The sequence below is a fragment of the Prionailurus viverrinus genome, chromosome C1, assembly GCF_022837055.1.
Source record: "Prionailurus viverrinus isolate Anna chromosome C1, UM_Priviv_1.0, whole genome shotgun sequence".
NCBI classification, from domain to species: domain Eukaryota; kingdom Metazoa; phylum Chordata; class Mammalia; order Carnivora; family Felidae; genus Prionailurus; species Prionailurus viverrinus.
In genome coordinates, this window is record NC_062568.1 from 7,976,861 (window position 1) to 7,996,098 (window position 19,238).

General features: G+C 39.9%; 1 protein-coding gene and 1 long non-coding RNA gene across 2 annotated transcripts in view; one reads left to right on the plus strand and one right to left on the minus strand.

Moving 5' to 3' along the window:
- The window catches only part of NYAP2 (neuronal tyrosine-phosphorylated phosphoinositide-3-kinase adaptor 2), a 253,027-nt gene that overhangs the window by 220,284 nt on the left and 13,505 nt on the right, over positions 1-19,238 (minus strand). The window lies entirely within an intron of this gene.
- Positions 7,800-17,506, plus strand: LOC125171680 (uncharacterized). Its single transcript, XR_007154412.1, has 3 exons — positions 7,800-7,842; positions 8,211-8,378; positions 17,022-17,506. It is a non-coding gene; the product is annotated as an uncharacterized LOC125171680 (long non-coding RNA).

Consider the following 19,238-nt stretch of genomic DNA (forward strand, 5'->3'; position numbering starts at 1 on the left):
CTGATAAAACCAGAATCTTTTGTTCTGTTAAAACCATTGCGGGCTCTTAAAACCATTGCAATAGCACTGCATATATACTCAAGCTTATCCAACGCATGATTTAATGTGGTAGTTGTCAAATGAAACTCATCTATACCCAATGAAACTCACTTATCCCCAGGAAAGCTGAAGGTTCAGAACCAGCCAATAGAGTCCGGACACGATAGGTCCTCAGCACTGAACTTGGCATAGCAAAGGGGTCAGGATGCAGACGCTCCGAAGTGATTTGAGACTTGCTATTAGGAACACACTCGAGATCTAACGAGCAAGAAATAGCAAGAAAACAATCATGTGCTCAGCTGCTTATTTCAACCATATGTATGACCCATATTAATCCAGAAAGAGGAAGAAAGAGAAAGAATCACCAACTGTTTCATCTCGGACTATTTGAATTGAAAACCTCATCCATTAATTAGTTACGGAGACACAGCAGAGGCAACCCAACGGTTAAAAAGCAGGCTTCGGTGTAAGACGGGTCTACATGTGATGTAATTTCCGAACTTATTATCTCTTTGGCATTGGGCCCCTTACTTGACCTTGCTAAGACTCCTCTGAAAGGTTGATTAAATCTGATAATGTGCATGAAGCACACAGCCCAGTGTCTGTGTCAGGTGAAGAAGGCCTCATTTAGACTTGCAGACAAGTTGATTTGAGTTTATTTAGCAAGGTGGAGAAGTGCCCTTCTTTTCTGAGAGCGACCCCCCAGATTTACCAAAGAGCATTACGTTTATTCTATTTAGCCAGCCGAAGGAGAAAAAACCAAAGCAGTCGTGATCTCCTAGTAATGTGCTCTGAGAGCAGAGACCAAGCATCCCCGGGTGTTGGAGCCAGCTTTGATTGCTCTTACGAGCAGACAGGGACAACTTGTCTGCCTTTTAGCTCATGCTGACACAAACCTACTCCCAAATACGGTGATACTGGTGTTTTATACCAGCTCTCATCTTCAGATGCTGAGAACACGAAGGGGCAGGAAATTTCCTTTACACCTGCCATATACTGACCTCTGTAAACATAAGCAACGTTTGGGTCACCATTAAGCCAATCCAAGGAGCTTTGGAGGAAGACACGTGGAGTGCTCATGTCCCAGACCAGCATAGCACCTTTGCAGAAGTCACAGATGCTCGGCTTTGGAAGTGAGACACCAAATAACAAGATTATTCTAATTTATATTCCTTGGGTGCAACCTAGCTTGCTGAATTCTATTTTCCATTTCATAGCTCAGCTCGTCTTTTCCTCTGCAGAGCCATTTTGATCATTCATTAGGGTAGCTTCTGTGGTTACTCAAGCCATCTGTTGCCCCTGTGGGTATCCGCTCCCTAAGTCCCAGCACCAGACCCCAGCTGAGGGAGCGAGGTGTCTGATAGGGCAGAAGCTCAGAGAAGGAGAGTCTGTTAAGCGGGAAGAAAATGGAGTGGAGAAAGGGCAATGAATGCACATGAAACTGGCAGAATTTGACCTGAGAACAAAAAAAAAAGGGAAAAGGGCACTCTGACATCTTTCATGTTTATGAAGGCAAACATGCCGGGAAGCGTGGTTGATGTAGAGGCCAGAAAGTGTTTCTTTTTTCTCCCCCACGTTTTTTCTCTCTCTCGTCCTCCCTTCCTTCTCTCCTTCCTTATTCCTTCCCTCTCCCTTCCCCCTTCCTTCCTTCCTTCCTTCCTTCCTTCCTTCCTTCCTTCCTTCCTCTATATGGAAGGAAATGATAAGTTTTAGGTTAGAGAGCTGGGTTTGGGGCCAGGTTAGGGCATGTTTTATGTTGAAAGTTAAATCATTTTGTCCCTCTCCCTCCCACAAATTCATGTTATGAGGTCTTAGCTGATATAATTACTTAAGATGAGGCAATATTGGAGTAGGATGGTCCCCTAATCCAGCATGACTGGGGTCCTTACACAAAGGGGAAAACTGGCACACACACGGGGAGAACACCATGTGAAAATGTAGGAGGAGATGGGAATGATGCTTCTATGCACCAGAGAACTCCAGAGATGGCCCGTAAAGCAGCAGAAGCAGGGGAGAGGCTGGGACAGATTGCCCCCTCACAGCCTCAGAAGGAACCATCCAAGGCAACACCTTGATTCTGGACTTCTGGCCTCCAGAACTGAGGCAATGCATTTCTGTTTTTGAAGCCACCCAGTTCGTGGTGCTTTGTTAGAGCAGCCGAGGAAACTAATGTATTTTGAATGTGGGACGAATGATTGCTCGGTCTTAATTTTTGAGCCAAAAGGAAAGCATAGAAAACATCCGGAAAGAAACGACCTGACCAATCAACTTGGTTGTCACATGTTAAGCGGACTAAATGTGGGGTGCAGGAGGTAAAGACAGGGAGTCCAGGGAGAAGTCCACAGCACATTTGCAAATCACAGTGACTGGCACTTAGTAAGTGATCAATGAATAATGACATCTTACGTTTATTAGTACTTAATATCTGGTACAGATATACAGTACTTAGTATCACCTCACTGAACTCTTACACCTATCCCATGAGAGAGAATTAGTATCTCCCTTTTACAAATGACCAACCTGATACTCAAAGAGAGCGAGCGGTAGAGGCAAAGATTAAATACAGATCTGTCTGCTCCCAGAGTGCAAGTTCACTATGGTATATGGCCCTGTAATAATGTTAAGTTTAATAACCAAATGAGTACGTGTGTATCTACTTTTGTTTGTATGCGTGTGCATAAGAATGACTAAGAAACAAAGCTATGAAGGGGAACTGCGATAATATACACTCATCCCTTTAACTTCCTGAAGTGAGTACTTGACAGGGAAATTAATTAGTAAAAGCAATACCAACATGTAGAAATTTCTCAGCATTTTAATAATCGGGAATGATATGCAATTTATCCTGCCAGCAGAAGACTGAATCAACAGGCGGACTGCAGCTATGGGCATGAGGAAATTTGAGATTTGAGTATTTGACCAGTCAAGTCAAATTAAAAAATTAAGCTCGCTTAACTTCCATTTTGACTGCTGGTGTTGGTGCCTTGGACTGATGTATAACGCATCATTTGGCACTCAAGCCTCTCCATTTCAATTCACCCTCATTTGTGTTTATAATACAAGTACAGTTGAGTTTCAGCAGACGTCTTTTCTTTTTTTATGTCTTTGCATAGGCCACGTTCTCTTTCTTACCTAATCCTTCACTGCCATATATTTGGAACGAGGTAAAATGACACCCTCATCTAGTTGTGTCTCTGCTTAGTTTACTTTCAGTGTTTACTTGATTACTGAACATCTCTGAGGGCACATAAGAAGAAAGAAAGAAGGAGAGAAAGAGAGAGAAAAACAGAAAAAGAAACATATCATACATCTAAAAGGCTAGTAAAAAAGTCACATGCCATGGGTCAGGATGCAACAAAAGCAATATCACAAGGTAAAATGCCTTTTCATATCCCAGGACACTTTTCAGGCTTGCCTCAGAGAGCACTCAGTCAGTGGTACAAAGGCTCGCGAGAACAATAGCGTTCTGCCCAAAGAAGAATCATTCAGCATCAGCGTCTGGCATGGATAGTCAAGTCTTGTCGTATCTGGAGGGTCTCAAGTTGCTTAGTCATGCCAGTATCAGTTTTCCACATATATGTGGGTACACATACACACGCATGCAAAACAGGGTTTTCATTTAAAGCACATAGCAAATATGTGAAGTTATCACACATAGCCGGTACCCACCTGTAACCATGGAACCGTCCATTTATCTCCCTGTTACGAAATGACATGATGTGCAGTCTTCAGAGGAGAAAGTTCACAAAGAAAATTCATTACCAGAAGCTACCAACTAGTTTAAAAGAGCACCTCCACGTTCACGTTGTACCTGCCAACGCCTATTAGTAATGCAGGCACAAAGCGAACAATCAATCAGTATCGGTCAAATGCACGAACGTTTTCCGAATAAAGAACTTGCTTCTCCTATCACAGGAAGCTAAAGCATGATTTTTCTTTTCAGATGTTTTCTTGTAATTGCACCAAAGATCACATCGGCTAGCTCAAAGAACAGCCCCTGCTTGCCCACAAATATTCCAAAACTGTGCTAGAATTCTAAGAAAGAAATAGATACAGTCCCCTAATTTTTGTGCAGAAAGACGAGTGGTCCTGTAGCTGTTGGATGACAGAGATTCCTAAGCAGCTTTCAAGCCCCCCAGGAAGATGCAGAATGGAAGCTGGCCCTCAGGTCCCTCAACCTGCTCCCCCGCCCCCCTTACGGCATCCTGACTGGGAACCCGGTTATCTACATAGCCTCCGTTGTATCACACAATCTTGTCCCCAACTCTTCTGAGGGTAGCATAAAGAGGGCTTCTCTTCAGCATTCACACAAAACCCTCTCTTTTGTGGGAACAGGAGAAACTCACGGGCACTTGGGATCAGAGTCGTTCTTTTATTAAAATATACTGGGTCAGGGCTTGATAATTATGGAGGGACATATTATTCTCACCCATTCTATTTGCGGTCAGTTCTACATCCCATAAATACTGATTTTGTAAAATACAGTTTAATGAAACAGCTGACATTTTATGACTTGTACAGCTTGACTGTAGCAGTTTTTAAAAATCATGTATTCAGGACTCTTTGACAGGCTATTTGAAGACCATTGAATCACTTAGTTTGGGGACATTCTCACTCAACTTTTAGGGGACAAACTAAGATGTATACACATAACCACATTTAATATGGGCTTCGCTGTGACACTTTTTAAGTAGTTTGAAATTTGCTCTTTGAAAATATTTGACCATACATTTCCTGTTTAATTTATGATGGACTATAATTTATCAGCGAACGTGCATATTCTAAAGGAAGGAAATCAAATGTGAATATTATTTTTAAAAGAAGTGACTTTTTCTGAATACTGAATTAAACAATTAATGAATTTTGTCTAATTACAGATCATAGATATGTTATTAGATTTTCATTAAATTATATTTTGTGGGGTGTTGTGTTTTTGTTTTTGTTTTGTTTTTGGTGGGGGGTGTTGTTTTTTCCTTTTGGTATTTGGGACCAGTAAGCTTTTTAAAATTTCAAGTATTCATTAGACCTTAAGTGCATGTCCTAAGCACTCTGTATAAAATGTCTACCCTAGAAAATGGCTGTGGTTGAGACTTTGATATGCTCAATCAATGTGTGTTTTCTTGTTCAGCTAAAAACTACATTTCCCAGCATCCCATGTAGCTAAGTGGCATCATGTGACTAGTTCATGGGTAATAAGTGAAAACAAAGTGTGCAATTTTGGGTCATGCTTTAAAATAAAGGAGCCTGACTACCTTTCTGCCTTTCTGATGACTAAAATGCAGGCATGACAGGGGGCGCCTGGGTGGCTCAGTTGGTTAAGCATCTGACTTCAACTCAGGTCATGATCTCACAGTTTATGGGTTCAAGCCCCGCATCGGGGTCTGTGCTGACGGCTCAGAGCACGGAGCCTGTTTTGGATTCTGTGTCTCCCTGTCTCTCTCTGCCCCTCCCCTGCTCATGCTCTGTCTCTTTCTATCTCTCAAAAATAAATAAATGTTATTACTTTTTTTAATGCAGGTATGACAGGACAAGATGGAGCAGATATGGGTCTTAGATCACAAGAAAGAATGTGCAAGAAGATAGATGAGCAGCATCACAAAAACATGAAGGAGTTTAGATGCAAAAAGTGATGCAGATGTCATGTCAGCCCTGGACTATTTATGCTTGGACTGTCACAGAGACAATATGGGAGTGAAAGAGTCTTTTACCTTACTTAAATCAAGGTTGTTTGGTTCTTTGTTACAAAAATTGAACTACTAAGGTAGGATTTTGGAAGATGCAGGACCGAATCAGAGCTGGCACAGCTCTTAAGAAGATGGTAGAAAAGAGATACAAATGGATATGTATACAGATATAGCTATAAATATATAGATATAGAAAGATATCTTTTTTTTAAATTTTTTTTCAATGTTTATTTATTTTTTTGGGGACAGAGAGAGACAGAGCATGAACGGGGGAGGGGCAGAGAGAGAGGGAGACACAGAATCGGAAACAGGCTCCAGGCTCCAAGCCATCAGCCCAGAGCCTGATGCGGGGCTTGAACTCACGGACCGCGAGATCGTGACCTGGCTGAAGCGGGACGCTTAACCGACTGCGCCACCCAGGCGCCCCTAGATATAGAAAGATATCTTAACATAGGTAACAAGATGATTTTATGTTGCCTTTTTCCTATTAACCAAACCTGAATATGTACGCATTAACACAGTACAAATGTGTTTACAACATGATCAGCCTCTGCAGACAAGACCTCTAAACACTGTTATTATGAATTATATGGCTTCACATGCATATTTGCAGTATATTTTTAGCTGGAAACTTTGTTTACTATTTTCTTACACTAAATTCTTTTTTTCTTTTTTTTCTTTCTTTCTTTTTTTTTTTTTAAGTGAACATCAGATTTTTCTCACTGATGGAAACTTTTGGTCAACCCTTCCTATGTTCAGTTCCTCAGCCCCTTTCTGTTTTCACAGTAGAGGCAACACGGCCCTGCTTCTTAATGCATAAATGCATTTGCAAATGAGTTCCTGGAACATGCTAATGATATTTTGTTCTGGATCATTTCCAAAATGGTCACAAGCAAACAAGCTCATTTTTGAGAGAGAGAGAGAGAGAGAGAGAGAGAGCTAGAAGAGAGAGAGCTTAAAGGCAGGCAATTATTCAATGGCTGTTAACTAAAAACATTTGTGCATAAACGTGATTACTTAGGAAATAGCACTGGAGTCTGATTGACTGGCATTGGAAATTGAAAATGGACTCCCTTGAAGTTCAAAAGCTTTACCACAAATCACAAGATTCATTAATTACCGTACGTAGGATCTTGGGAGTTGTCTGTTTGCAAAATCTGCTGCCTTTATGTTCTTGAAGCTAAACTAGAGAGGCAGTCTCAGCAAGGAATTGAGACATAGACTTTTGTTAATTAAACCAATATGTAAACTGAAACTCTGAAAGAATGTCAAGAGTATATTATTTGTTGGTGGTTTGATTTTTCTATAGCAGTAACATACGGAAAGCATGTAACTATGATGTGTTTAACCCAAGTGGATTAAAACACTAGCCTGGGATTTGGAACAATTTTTGAAAAAGATTGAGCCATTGTATTTTCATCACTGTTTCCAAGAGATAGAAGTGATATGCATCACCTTGTCTAAGATTTTATTTTGTTTACTTTTTTTTTTTGACTTAAGCTTCTATTTATCTTTGGTTTTGGTTTTAACCAAATGAGTCACATTTTACTTAATAAATAACTTTGATGCTATTAAAATAATGGCTAAGCAAATAATATCCCCTCATTCAACTGAAGAAGAGATTTAAATAGTTTGCGCGAATTTCTCTCATCTCTGCTGTGGACATTTCGACGTTTTTGTTGGTCTTTAGAAAGGTTGCATACCATTCACATGCTGAGACACTGACGGGAAAATGAATAAGATCATGCACACTGCAAAATATTTTTCCAGTCACAGAAATTTCAATACAAAGAATTATTTTGAGCCGGTCTAAGATGGTAAATAAATCTTTTAACTATTGCATTCTATATGGAAAATAAGCAAAAGTAAGGAAGAGAAAGAGGGAGTGAGGGAGAAAAGGAGAGAAAATGAGTGAGCAGATCTAAAGAAGGCAGGGAACTGCAGGAGTCAGAATAACCCAGAGTTTATCAGTTTATGCTGACACATTTTCTTGGCCAAGGCTGCTGACTGTAGGCGAAGTCACGTGGCCAGGAGGCTGGTGTGTGTGTCTGTTTAAGAGCCCATGAAGCTCTTTGCCTCCAGACTAGCATGTGCACCATGTGATGCTGGGGTTGCCATGGTAAGTACATAGTGTGCAAGTGAGTTTTTTTTTCTTTCTTTCTGATATGCTGCTCTAGCAAGGATACACCAGAATTCAAATTAATACTATAAGAAAATCATTGACCGAGGACGTTTTAAGAGGCTTTGGTTAAACATTCAGCACTTAGACTAGAGTCTGTAAGCAAATGTGTTATGCCATTTATTCGAGAGTTTATCTCAAAATGGTCAATGGATTATCAACATACAACTGAAAAATATATTAACCGTAGTTCATTGTTTCCTCTTGTGCTATGTTGAAGCTTTTATTATAGAGGAATTTGTAGCTGCTTGGTTATGTTCTATTTGGAAAGAAAATGATTCTTTTTGTGGTTCTTTGAAATGTCACAGACATTTTGCAGGCAAGAAATTCCGGGTGTGCTGAAATTTGTGAAAATCTGAAGACATCATTGCGAATTTTGCGTAAAAGCTGCCCCGAGAACTGGATCGTGGGTTTGGAGACTTTGTGGTCCCTCGTGAGCGCTCAGAGGTCCTCTTGACTCTTCACAGTATCACCAGGTAAAAGGCAAGCACAGCATTTGGATGATGAATTTGGAATTGCCCAGGGGACTTGCCAGATTGGCTCAAGGAGAAGCAACTGATGGGAGCACCATGTCTCACCTCTAAATCCCACTCCTAGAACTATGCATTATTTCTGACCCTCCCTATTCTCTCTCTGTCTCTCTTACTTTTCAGAACTGTTCTTTGAAGTCAGACATACCTGAGCTCTACCCCTATTATGCCACTCATCTTGTGATCTTGGCAAACTTCCTAGTCTCTAAGACTCAGCCTCTCCATCTGTAAAATGGAACAAATGATAGGCTCTAACTAATGGGAATATCATCTGGATTAAACAGACACAGCATGTTAAAAATACAGAGCATCTGGTCGGAGATAAGCACTAAATCAATGTCAGCTGTTATCGTCATGCCTTTATAATTATGCACACCTTTATTACTTACATTAAGCACATCTTGAAAACTAGCTATCCTAGAATTTCAAAAATTCTCTCAAAGTTCTATTGAAATTTTGTTTTGCATCTGGATCAATAATCCAGCTAGAGAACTCCATAGAAAGTACAGTTCTTCTTCTTCTTCTTCTTCTTCTTCTTCCTCTTCTTCTTCGAGTATAGTTCTAATTTCTTGATGCTTTCAACTCACATGTTTGGGAAGTGTAGAATACCAATGAAATTCCCTTTAGAAGAATTGGCCTGGATGGTGACAATTAGGTCAACAAAACCAATGGACAGAATAGCAGGATTTGGAAAACTGGCCCACAAGCTAAATCTGGCACTCTATCTATTTCTGTAAATAAAGTTTTATTGGAACACTATAATGCTCATGGTTTAAGTACTGTCAAGGTACTTTTATGCTACAATAGCAAAGTTGACTAGTTGCCACAGTGAGTTTATGGTCCACAAAACCTAAAATAACCACTATCTAAAAATGTTCGCTGACTCATAGACTAAAGGGTACCTGAGGGAAAGTACAGGTAGAGAGAGGAGGATCTTAAGAAACACAGCTGCCAGGGCGCCTGGGCGGCTCGGTTGGTTAAGTGTCCAAGTCTTGTTTTTGGCTCAGGTCATGATCTCATGGTTCATGAGTTCAAGTCCTGCATTGGGCTCTGCACTGACAGCATGGAGCCTGCTTGGGATTCTCTCTCTCTCACTCTCTCTCTTCCCCTCCTCCCCCCTCATGCTCGCTCTCTCTCTCTCTCTCTCCAAATAAATAAATACACTTAAAAACAAAAAGAAACACAGTTGCCAAATTATATTCAGAACTCCAATATATTGCTTTTCTGAGCTCTATCCTGATACCTCTACTGAGAAGAAACTCAATCTAACAGGGAAGAGAGAAGAAGGGGCAACTATGACTGGGACAAAAGTGATGATTTTAAACTATACATTGTTATGAACTTTGCTTTTTGTCACTTCCCAAGGAAGAAGGATGCTACATCCCAGCCCAGGGACCTGACCTTTTGTGCAGAATTCAGGTGCTGCACAAAGATTGAAGAAGGAAAAATTAACCTCTCTTGTTTCTCCACAAGATGCCCCAAAGCCAGAGAGTTAGTTGATCTAAGCAATTAAGAGTTTAAAGTCAGAGAAGGGAGTGGAGAGAGGAAAGCCTGAGTAGTACAGTATGGTGCCAATTAGGAGTTTATAGGTGAGAAGGAGAGTCATTGGTTTCCTGAACGAAATAACCCCTTGGCTATTCTTTTAGACACTCCAGCAAAGGTCCAGATTAAAGGTTAGACTCTACTTTAAAAAAATTTTTTTTTAAATCTGTTTTGAAAGAGAAAGAGTGAGAGCAGGAAGAAGGGCAGAAAGAGAGGGAGAAAGAAAAATCCCAAATTGTCAGCAAAGAACCCAATGTGGGCCTCAAACTCATGAACCCTGAGATCATGACCTGAGCTGAAATGAAGAGGTGGATGCTCAACTGACTGAGCCACTCAGGTGCCCCGCAAGTTGTTAGACTCTTATTTGTTGTAATGCCATTCTGTGCCAGGGTATGGCCATTGTTTGGCTCAGTTTTAGCTTTACACATGGAAATCATCGTAGAGGATGCATTAAATGTTAGAATAGAATTAGAGAGAGTTCTTTAGAGCAAGTAAGAGTGAACAACCAATGTCACAACCAATGTGAAGACTGGAGAAGGTTTCAAAGAGATGAAACTTGAGATTAGTCTTGAAACAACATAGGGACCCACCCAAGACATAGGGTCATGAATGGTGTGAAATACACAAGTGTGAGCAGAGGCAGAACTTGAGGTGGAAACACTCATCCTTCTCCAATTGTAGAGTAGTGGCCCCTCTAGGAATATTGATATTCCCTTTAATCCTTACTACAGTCTGGCAAAGTGGGCATTATGATTATGAATTTCATGGTTGAGGAAACTAAGAACTTTCATGATAAATAAATTTGACTAACATTACACAGTTTGATGGAGTGCCATTATTGGTATCTCACTTAATATTGTATAAGAAATAATCGCTTTGTTGCCAGTTTCCTAGATGTTAATTACTGAATGATGAATATCTGGGCAACACTAAACATTTAGTCTGTCCTTAGCACTCATTCTCCTTTTTTTGGAGTTTGGTGAAAAGAATCTTAGGGATGAGAGGCAATTTTTTTTCCCTTCAAAGATCTCTAGCAGGTTTTTGGGCGACTGGGTGGCTCAGTCAGTTGAGCGTCTGACTTCGGCTTAGGTCATGATCCCATGGTCTGTGAGTTCAAGCCCCGCGTTGGGCTCTGTGCTGACAGCTCAGAGCCTGAAGCCTGCTTCGGATTCTGTGTCTCCCTCTCTCTCTGCCCCTCCCCTGCTCACACTCTGCCTGGCTGTCTCTCTCTCTCACAAATAAATAAACATGAAAAAATAATTTAAAAAAAAGATCTCTAGCAGGTTTTTAAGCTTTTTAATCCCAAGATTCCACGTTTTATCGCCCAACTGTTTTCTATGTACAATAAGAATCTAAACTAAATGAGATAATTTAGGTCAGTTATAACAGGAAACTAGTCTTGCTTCTCTTTTAAATTCAGCAACAATCCACTATATGACTTCGGGAAACCCACTTTCTTACTGGATGACATTACATATTAATTTAAATCTGAGAAAAACTGTAAAGTAGGGGTTTATTAGCAGCCTATTGCCCTATTCAATTCACATCTCTTTGCCACTCGGGTATCCCCTTGAAAGGGGGATCACTAACCTTTTATTGGGAATGGATATAATAAATCATTCAAAGTAAGGCAAAGTTAACTACTGGTCATATGATCATACTAATATGTTGTCTCTTCATTTGCCTTATAAAAAGTGACCCAACATGGAAGCCAAAAGAATAATTTTATAATTTTGAGATTTATGGTATTGCTTATATCAAAGGAGATACTTTCACAGGGTAAGGTTTAAATTAGCATCCCTTCCTGGAGCACCTGGGTTGCTCAGTTGGTTAATCGTCCGAGTCTTGGTTTCAGCTCAGGTCATGATATCATGGTTCGTGAGTTCAAGCCCCATGTCAGGCTCCCTGCTGTCAGTGCAGAGCCTGCTTGGGATTCTCTCTCTCCCTCTCTCTCTGACCCTTCCCCACTCACCTCTCTCTCTCTCAATAAATAAATAAGTAAAAACTTTAAAAAATTAGCATCCTCTCAAATTACATTATACTATTAACTTTCTAGTAATTCATGAGTGAGGTTTCATAATATCAATTGATCATTCAATAAATCGTTCAAATATACCTACTGAACAACTACAGTTGTAGGTTCTAAGAATGCAGTAATGAGCCAGGCCAAGCCCCTGCCCTTGTGTTGTGTATAATTTAGTGCATAAAAGTTAACACTTACTTAGTGTTTCCTGTGATTTCTCTTTTAAGCCCTCCACATGGCTGATGTCACTGAGCTTTTTTTAGTAACATCCTAAGCTATAGCTACTATTCTTATCACCACCCCTCTATCCAGCCCATAAAGTTCCAGTAATTTGTCCACGATCACACAGCCAGAAGAAGTTAGGGACAAGGCGTCCCTTCCAGATGTCCTGGAAGGAAGTCTGACATTGTGGATTACACTGTTAACTGCTACATTGTACTGTGGGTTCAGATGAAAATACTAAATAAGTAGAAAAAAGAAAAAAAAGCCTCCAAGAGGTAAGTATAATACGAAACTAATTTTCCAGAGGACATTAGAATTTTCTTTTGATTTCAGATCTCAAGAATTTTTTCTTGACAAACTACCTCTTTTTCTTTGTCTCTGTATTTCCCACTGTAATGAATATAAACTCGAGTTTACACTTCAATATTCTTCTCTCTCTCTCTCTCACACACACACATGTGTGCATACACACACATGCATGCACACACAAATAATTCCACTTTCTCCTGATTTAGTCATCAAAATGAAAATTAGACATTAGTATAACATGTATATTGAATTAGTCCAATTTTATTACCAAAAAGTTGCCTATGAAACATTCTTCATTAAAGGGTCTGCTAAAATCTATTATAATGCAATTCCTATTGTTTGTATAAAATCTAAAGAAATCTCTAAAACCCAAAAATTTAATTCTGCTTGGATTATTCTCTAAACAACAGGTAGTTTCCATCCCACAACAGGGAAGAAGATGCAATTCTTTTTTTTTTCTTTAATTATTTTTTTTTTCAACGTTTATTTATTTTTGGGACAGAGAGAGACAGAGCATGAACGGGGGAGGGGCAGAGAGAGAGGGAGACACAGAATCGGAAACAGGCTCCAGGCTCCGAGCCATCAGCCCAGAGCCCGACGCGGGGCTCGAACTCCCGGACCGCGAGATCGTGACCTGGCTGAAGTCGGACGCTTAACCGACTGCGCCACCCAGGCGCCCCTAATTATTTTTTAAATATAATATATAGTCAAGTTGGCTAACATACAGTGTATACAGTGTGCTCTTGGTTTTGGGGGACAGATTCTCGTGATTCATCGTTTACATACAACACCCAGTGCTCATCCCAACAAGTGCCCTCCTCATTGCCCATCACCCATTTCCCTCTCTCCCCCCACTCCCCTATCAAGGTGAATTCTTAAATGTGTTGGAAAGAACTCTGTTTAAAACAGAAACTTGACAATAGAACCCCTCTTCGATTTTCCCCGTTGCGTTAAGTTTGCCATCCCAGCTGTGTGTCAAGATTTTAATTGCAGCATGAAATTAACCAGTTATAAAATACTGTTCTTGTGCCCTTGCCTTCTAAAGTAGAAGGCACTAAATAATTTGCTTAATGGCCTCTAACATGAGACCTCAATTTAATAACCAAAGTGCCCTTACTTGTTGGATAAATTCCTGATGAGAAATGCTCTGTGTATAATCCATCAAAACATCAGTGGATGAAGTGCACGCACACACACACACACACACACACACACACACATATTCACAGATTAAAAAAACCCACTAAAATTGGAGTCAAAGTTCTGATGTGCCAAATTGACTAGTTTGAAATACACCGTCTGGTAGACATGAGTTAGGACGAACGCACCATGCTCCCTGATCCTGAAGCTGGTGGCTTCATTGACTCCATAGCAAGAAGAACATGGCCACTCCATTGACATCAACTTGCCAGGCACCTGATATGTTTCTGTCTCCTTTTTTTTTTAAGTTTGTTTATTTATTTTGAGAGAGAGAGAGAAAGAGAGACAGAAACAGAGAGAGAGAGAGAGAGAGAGAGAGAAGAGTGCACAATCAGGGGAGGGACTGAGAAAGAGAATCCCAAGCAAGCTCCACACCATCAGCACAGAGCCCTGTGTGGGGCTGAAACCCATGAACCATGAGATCATGACCTCAGCCAAAACCAAGAGTCCAAAGCTTTAACCAACTGAGCCACCCAGGTGCCTCCTGTTTTTGTCTCCTTTTTATGAAAACTTTCTCCCTTAATAATAATCTGATACCTAGGGGGCGCCTGGGTGGCTCAGTCTGTTAAGCCTCTGACTTCAGCTCAGGTGGTGATCTCACAGTTTGTGAGTTCAAGCCCCACATCAGGCTCTCTGCTGTCAGCACGGAGCCCACTTCAAACACTCTGTTCCCCTCTATCTCTGCCCCTGTCTCCCCCGCTCGTGCACTCTCTCTCTCTCTCAAAAATAAACATTAAAAAATCAAAAACAAAACAACACCCTGATTTCTACTGTTGAAGTTGCCATGCCAAAAGTTTGGTTTTATAAAAGCGATGTTATTGTAGTAATTAAGTGCCAGTTCAAACACGCAACTTTTAGTGTGATGGACATAGTTTTAAATTATTTTTGGCTTATTTTATTAAAAACTGCAAGGATTCTTTTAATGATTACTTCTAACCATTTTTGCAAACATAGAAATTCAGAGGCTAGAGAAGAAGGAAACAAAGTGTGGCATTTTAGTGACCTGGCTAAAATTTCCTTAACCTCTACTCTCTTTTTTCATTTTAATCCTTACTTTGTGTCTAATTTACTTCCATTTAATGCTTTGGTTTTAAGAAGACCATGTCCTGGCCACATCTAAATATATGCAATATAAATATCATAATTGCATTCATTGCTGGTCAATGCAATTATTTATATTTACCTGTCTATAAAAGTCAGACCTAAGGGCTCTAGAATTCCCTCAGATTGTATGGGCACCTGGGGGGGTGCAGTCAGTTAAGTTTCTGGCTCCAGCTTATAACCTTGCGGTTTGTGAGTTCAAGCCCCGCGTCAGGCTCTGTGCTGACGGCCCGGAGCCGCTTTGGACTCTGTGTCTCCCTCTCTCTCTGCCCCTCCCCAACTAACCCTCTGCCTCTCTCTCAAAAAATAAATAAACATTAATTTTTTTTTCAATTTAGCATTCCCTCAAATTATAATTTCCTCTTTTTTGCCTGATTTTATATTTGTTTTATGTTTTAAGTAAAATAAGAGGATAGCATCACTCTAGTTCTCAAAGGTCATTGTTCAAAAATTAAAAAAAAAAAAAACTGCTCCACTAATTTATAAACCGTGTGCAACAGAACATAGATAATGCCTACAGTATATATAAGTGTGGTTATTTGCTTTGCCCAGAAATGATGATTAAGGTTTACAATAATACAAATTGAGGCTGGGAACTTTTTGAGAAAGTGTACAAATGGGATGTTTGATTAATCTGAAGTACTGATACTTGAGAAGAAAAGCAATTTGATGAAAACTTTCATTAATCTGTTGTCTCGCTCTCATTTTTAATACAAAACAACATTTCCTTCGTTCGCTTCTTTGGTCTATCCGAATGGATTTAAAAGGGGTGAGGGAAACCCTTTCTCTCCAAAGTTCGGACGTGAATGCCAAGGAAAGTGGAGCTAAGTATTGTTTTGAGATGTATCAGGTCTGATCTGCCATGCGCGGATTTGATCGCTCAAGGTATTGAAAGTGGTGATGTGTCTGCCACATACGATTTCTTGCGTGAACAGGTCCCAGAATACGCTGCATTCTTATCAGGAACTCACAAGTCCCCCTAGTTGGCAGGAGAAGACTGCTCTGTCGCATCAGGTGGCTCGTTTGGGGAGTGTTCATCGCAGTGGGGTTTCGTTCCATGTCAATGAGGTAATACAACATGCATGCATTATCGAAGCACACCATTAAAAAACAAACATGCATCCATTTGTCTAGGAGAAGATCAGGCCACGAAAGGAAGGATTTTTCCGGTCCTCCTCACGGTCACCGAGGCCCGTCCCCACCCCAGCCCCAAATCACCTTCCAAGAGAGTTCATACATGTCATCAAAACTGAGCGGAGTTTCTCATTCAACTCTGGGGTGACAGAGGTCGTTCTGTTTTCGTGTTAACTAAATCACAGTCCGTCTCAAACCAAGATTGCCAATTGTGTTAAATTAAAGAGAGAGGTACTTTGCTGAAGGCAACTTACACAAGGGACTGTGTAAAGCTGGCTTCTCTTTAGAATTCTAAGTCACATTGAAATGGAAAGGCTTGGGCAGATAGGGTCACTGCATTAATGACAAATCCACATGCGACACTCCTTCCTAAAACCCAATACCATGCTAATCTTTCATTCCTCCGCTTTAATGCAATCATACAACAGCTCAGGCTTAGTATTTCCACCTCGTTTCAAAATGCTCTCTTACATGCACGCCATCTCCTCGGAGACTTTTAATCTTGTAAGAGATGCTGGAATACTCTCCCTTCCACTACAGGTTCAAAAGCAGGTGCTTTCGTTTTCAGGCTGTCTATGAAGCCAATGGAATAATCATGTGGTGTCGACCCCAACCAAAGAATCTCACAAGGACACCTTATATTGTGCCTTTAAAAAGTATGTCTTTATAATAATGAATGCTTCTGATAGCGAGCCATGGGGAAAGATATTAGTCATGGTAGCTATCATTGAGTAGAATTGTTCATGGGTGGAAACCAGACTAAGATGCTGTAATTAAAATCTTCACGGAAGTATTTAGTGACTCTGTTTTCCCTTCCCTTTTATCCTCCTTGTCTTGAGCCTGTTCTCCCGTGATGGATATCTCTGTGCGCCATTAATGCTCTCATCTGACTTTGCGAACGCTGTATTGACTATACTTTTCCGGTTGTATTTTTAGCCGACACTTTGGGCAATGGGGTTTAGTTGGATTACTCCCCGTCAGTCTATTTTTGGTAGATTGGTTTGTCGTGTTGCTGTCTATTGCTGACCTCTCTTCCTATCTATCCTTTTTCACTACAGATGGTGGTGTTCATTCAGACAGACATCATCCTTCTCCTTCACCTGTTTGGTCTAGTCTAACCCTGTGAAGGAAATTTCATCATGAGTCAGGAGAAATTCAGCACGGCATGTATTATTGGTATTGTGATTTGAGTGGCAACCGACCAACACTTAGGGAACAATTTATCTACCTGAATTGGACTAGACATCACTAATGCACATGGCAGATTGATTGTACAGCTTTAGTGGACGTATTCTTTATTAATGAGATTCAGCATGATTTGCTAAAAAGGCTTTTACTGGGCAGTCGTTTTGTGTCCCCTCCCCCATTTCTCTTTAGCCTATTTAATCTTGTTGAACCTTGCACTATGTTTTGAGACTGTTTTTCCTCTCTACTTTTATTTGAAATACCAAGGCTTTTAAATAATTGTGCACAAACTGAACACAGTGCACACACACACACACACACACACAAGCTAGATTGTAATCAATATTATAAAACATACACACTAAGGAAATAAAATCCTAAGAAGTTACTAAGAAGAAATAAAAGTAAAATTATATGAAAAAAAATTTTTCTGTGAATAAAGTTTGATATTTCAAAGAACTCATTTCTACAGATGAATGTGTCTGTACTAACATGGGCTTTAAAGTACATGGGATTTCTTTCTAAATAAAATATATTTGTATTGATCTGCTAAGAGTTGGGAGCTGCTGAGATCTTAGGACTTCAAATAGGGCTCGGTAACAATCCAGAGAAATGTCACAAACTACACATCTCTTAACTTTTTGTTTCAGCATCCAGAGGCCAGTAGGCCTAAGAGAATAATTTACATTAATTGCAATGAGTTTTCTCTAAAACACTTTAGAGGCAACCTAAGGGTAAATTATTTCAGATTCTAGCGTTACCATGATCAAACTTCCCTTGCTGTACAATTTCAGACCTGGTATGGAAGGAGGGAAAAAGAAGAAATGACCCCCTTTCTCCTGAGAGCTGAGTCTACATGTACTCGGAGCACGACAGAAATATCTCCCCATTATTTTTTTTATTTCTCCATTACTGTTTATTTTTTTTTTATCACAAAATGACATCTCTCCCCAAAATAAAATAAACTACCAGCTGCTGAAAAAAAAATCTCCTTAAAAGTGATCTATAAAATAACTTGTTTGACAAGTCATTTCCAGTCCTGTGTGTCATTTCTCCCCGAAACAAATACTATTTCAGTTGTGTACTAGAAAGGGCATTTTAAAAATTATACGTGACAATGTAACAGCAAGCATCCTAGGGGGTTGGGAACCCCTCCAGGAAAATTCTTAAAGGCTAAAGTTTCTCCATGTAATTCTGGTCCTCTTCAAAAAGAGCTGGAGAGATCAGAGTTAGAATTACTGCAACAAGTAGCTTGAAAGAACTTCTCCTGAAAAGGGCAGTTAAGCGCTATTATTGAGCTAACCTTCCCGAATCCTCAAACCAAAGTGAAGTTGAAACCTTTTAGCAGCATTTACATGATATGTTGAAAGTCACATTGCTCTCCAGCAAAGAAATCAAACCACTGAGCATATTGCTTTAAACAAAACAAAACAAAACAACAACAAAAAAGCAAAAAGCAAAAAACAACAAGCAAAAAACAAGCAAAAAAACCTACCACATTTAAGATTGTAACTCTTGCAGATATCAAGTAGTTGTCATTTTATCTTCATGATTCATTATTTCCTTCTCTATTTGTCTTTAACCTAAAAGTTATGGCAGTTTCACAGAAAGTATACATTTCCATGGAAAGAGTAAAAATGTAGCAGCTCATATGCCAAGAGGAAAAACTTTGAGGGTACTGCCCTGAAAATACCTGGAAATTCAAGAGCGAATTACATTTTAAAAAATTACATGCAAGACCAGTTTATTTACTATTCCTTTGGGAAATCCACTGTCAGCACACCAAGTGAGTTCAATGTGATTTGATTTACAAACGTTTCAAAACCTACTATGCACAAGGGACAGTTTCTCTGCTCTTAGAAGCCAATTTAATAATTAAAACTAAAACTACCAATTAGTGCAACCTTTGGAATCTATTTGTATGCCCAAATTCTTTCAGCGCTCATGTAACTTTAACGATTTTAGAAGAAACAACAAAAATGTGTGCACATCAAGAAGATGAAACAGAATGATCAAGTAAGAAATTCACATGGGGGGGGGGGGATACACGTGCCATGTACAAATGCTCAAAGCAAACAGCCCTGTTCCTT